The following is a 2,823-nucleotide window of genomic DNA, read 5'->3' on the forward strand; positions in this document are numbered from 1 at the left end:
CTGGGAGTCACCTCATCACTGGGCTCCTTCATACCTCCTGTGTCCACCCACGCCAACCAGGTCACATGCTGGTGACACCCAAAGCAGCTGGCACAGGGCATGCTGGGTCGGGCCTTGCAAATGAGGCCGTGAAATGTACTGTGGAGCGAGGCCAGGCAGGGCCTGATCCTGAACCCCAGGACACCCTGACAGCCCCCTGCCCCCGTCCCCCAGCTCTTCCTGGTGCCTGCTGGGCACTGGTTTCTCTGCCCTCTGCTCTCGGCAGCTCTCAGGTAGCTTCCCGCCTGTCTCCAGGTCCCCCACACCCTGTATCCTGCCCTGCACTGAGCCAGGGCCACCCCAGGGCTCCTCCAGGATCCAGGCCCACCTCCACCCATGCCCACACAGGTTCCCCCCGATCTCCTTGCAAGCCCACAGTAGGCCTGCCCCAAGCTCCGATCCCCAATTTACCCTGAAGGGCCACACCCATCCCAGCACCACAGCAGACCCCTATCTCCTCTTGAAGGACCCACCCCCACACCCATAGGGCCCAACATGACTCTCCCCTACAAGACCCGCCCATGGAGGGCCTCCTTCCACTGTCCCCTCCAAGGCCTGGCGGGGAGGAAAAAATTTCCCTTCTTCCCTTCTAGCTTCTTTGGCTGACCTAACGATTAAATTGGCATGGGACAGATTAACAGGAGAAAAAAAAAATTTAATTTCATACTCACAGAGCCCCATAAAAATAAGAGACCCAGCGGCAGCCAGGTACTTGAGGTCTGTAGCCACCCAGACATGAGGACCAGGAACGGGGTCTGCGGCTCCCTCGGGGAAGAGGGCAAATCACGGGAACATGGGCAGACTGGGCATTTCAGGATCAGACGTCCGCCCTGGCGTGCAGGTGAGTTTTCCAGATAAAGTATGTCTGGTATTTGCTCTTTCGGGACCAGTCCTCCTATCTAAATGCTTTTAGGCAATTGAGGGGGAGTTGAAAGTTTTCCAGCAGTTGGTTGGGTCTCTCAAAATAATCTGTACGCAAAAGTGGCACATTTCAGGCTGGCAATATTCTGCTCCCCTTTAGCCCACCCACAGCGCCAGGGGCTCAGACGCCTGCTCACCCCCTTCGCCTCCACCACCCCAGGAGCCAAAGAAACCCCCACCCTCCAGGGCACAGTCGGACCCTCCACCTCCTGGTCTCGTGATGCCCCTGCCAGGAAGCCCGACCGGGTGGGTGGGGACAGGCACTAGGCGCACAGCCCTCCCGCCCCAGAAGGCGCCCCCCGCGGGGGTCAAAGGTTGCGCAGTAAGTCGACACCCGGCCCGCCCGGCCCCGCCTCTCCGCACCCCACCCCGCCCCACCCCACCAGGCTCCCGCCCCCGGGTCCGAGTGCGCCCGGCCCTCGGACCGCCCCCTGCGAGCGTCCCCCGGCGTCACGTGGCCTGGAGTTGTTAAGAATGAGGGTTCTCCAGCAGGCACACCAGCAGCCCGCCGCTCCTCCGTGCGCCCCGCTCCTCCGTGCGCCCCGCAACTCCGTGCGTCCCGCTCCTCCGTGCGCCCCGCTCCTCCGTGCCCGCCGCTGAGCCATGAGCGATATCGGGGGGATGTTAGGCGGGACCTCCGCCACCCAGCCCGCCACGCCTGAGATCCAGGCCATCGCCGACCAGGTGGGTGTTTCGTGGTCCTCGAGTCCGGGTTCGGGTCCCGCCCTGTGCGCAAGGGACAGCGACCGCCGGGACGCAGGGATCGAGCCGAAGTGCGCGTGGGGCGCGGGGCTCCGGACGCGGCCCTCGGGCTGTCAGGGCCCGGGACCTCCGCTCCTGGGGACCGCGCAGCGCTCGGAGGGGCAGGGCCGGGGGAAGATCGGGGAGGCCGGGAAGAGAGCAGGCGGGGCTCACGGTGAACCTGGGGCGGGCACGCCGCGGTCCTAAACCTAGACTCTGATCCTGGCCCGCTGTGTCAGTTTGAAATTCTCTCCAAATAAGACGTTTTCAAACAATCAAACAAAAACCTCGGAAACCAGGCCTGGATGCAGCGGCGGAGCTTAGTCCAGACCCGGTCGACCTAGGGCAGCGGTTGACTCCTCCGTTTCGTAGTCCGCAAAGAGGGCGTCACAAGCACCTGCGCGGAAGGCTCCGGGCGAGGTGGGATGGTCGGGCCTGCCCAACCTGTCATCATCTGTCAGCAAAGGCGACTCTGGACGGGCAAGACTGTTGAGGCCACAGGGAGGCTCCGTTCTCACGCACAGAGGGAAAGTCAGACAAACCTCTTGTCCCGTGACCCTCCCTGCTGCGTCTCCCCATGTGGCCAGCCCCGTGTCCCTGCTCGAGGGGCTGTGACCATCTAACCACAGGGAAGGGTAGTCAGTCTGTCCCATGAGATCGAAATGAGGGATTTGCAGGGGCTGGTGGTGCGCCAGCCTGGGCGGTGGCTCCTGCTGCCTCCTGCCGCTGCCCACGGAGCCCAGCTTTTCTCGCTGCCCCTGGTCTTGCAGGCCCAAGAAGTGCCTCACTGGTCACGGGCACTTTGAAGGTGCCCGAGCTCATTCAGGAGAGAAGACTTGCTGTGTCCGGGCTCCTTCCTGACTTTGGTGTTGATCACTTGAAAGTGACATGCGACAGGGAGTTGTCATTGCTTCTAGGAGGCAGTAATTGAGGCCAGTCCATTTGCTGGTGGCTCTAGGCGGGAGCTCTGGCGCCTCTTTGTACTTGCTGCTTGCTCTCCATTACTCCGGGCTGCTGCGGGTCAGGGGAACGGAGGTCAGAGACGGGGCCCTGGCCAGAAGGACGTGGCAGTGAAGGGTGGTGAATGGAGTGGAGTTCATCGCATTTAGTATGAGCTCAGAA

This window comes from Pteropus vampyrus, unplaced genomic scaffold, assembly GCF_000151845.1.
Source record: "Pteropus vampyrus isolate Shadow unplaced genomic scaffold, Pvam_2.0 Scaffold380, whole genome shotgun sequence".
Lineage (NCBI taxonomy): Eukaryota > Metazoa > Chordata > Mammalia > Chiroptera > Pteropodidae > Pteropus > Pteropus vampyrus.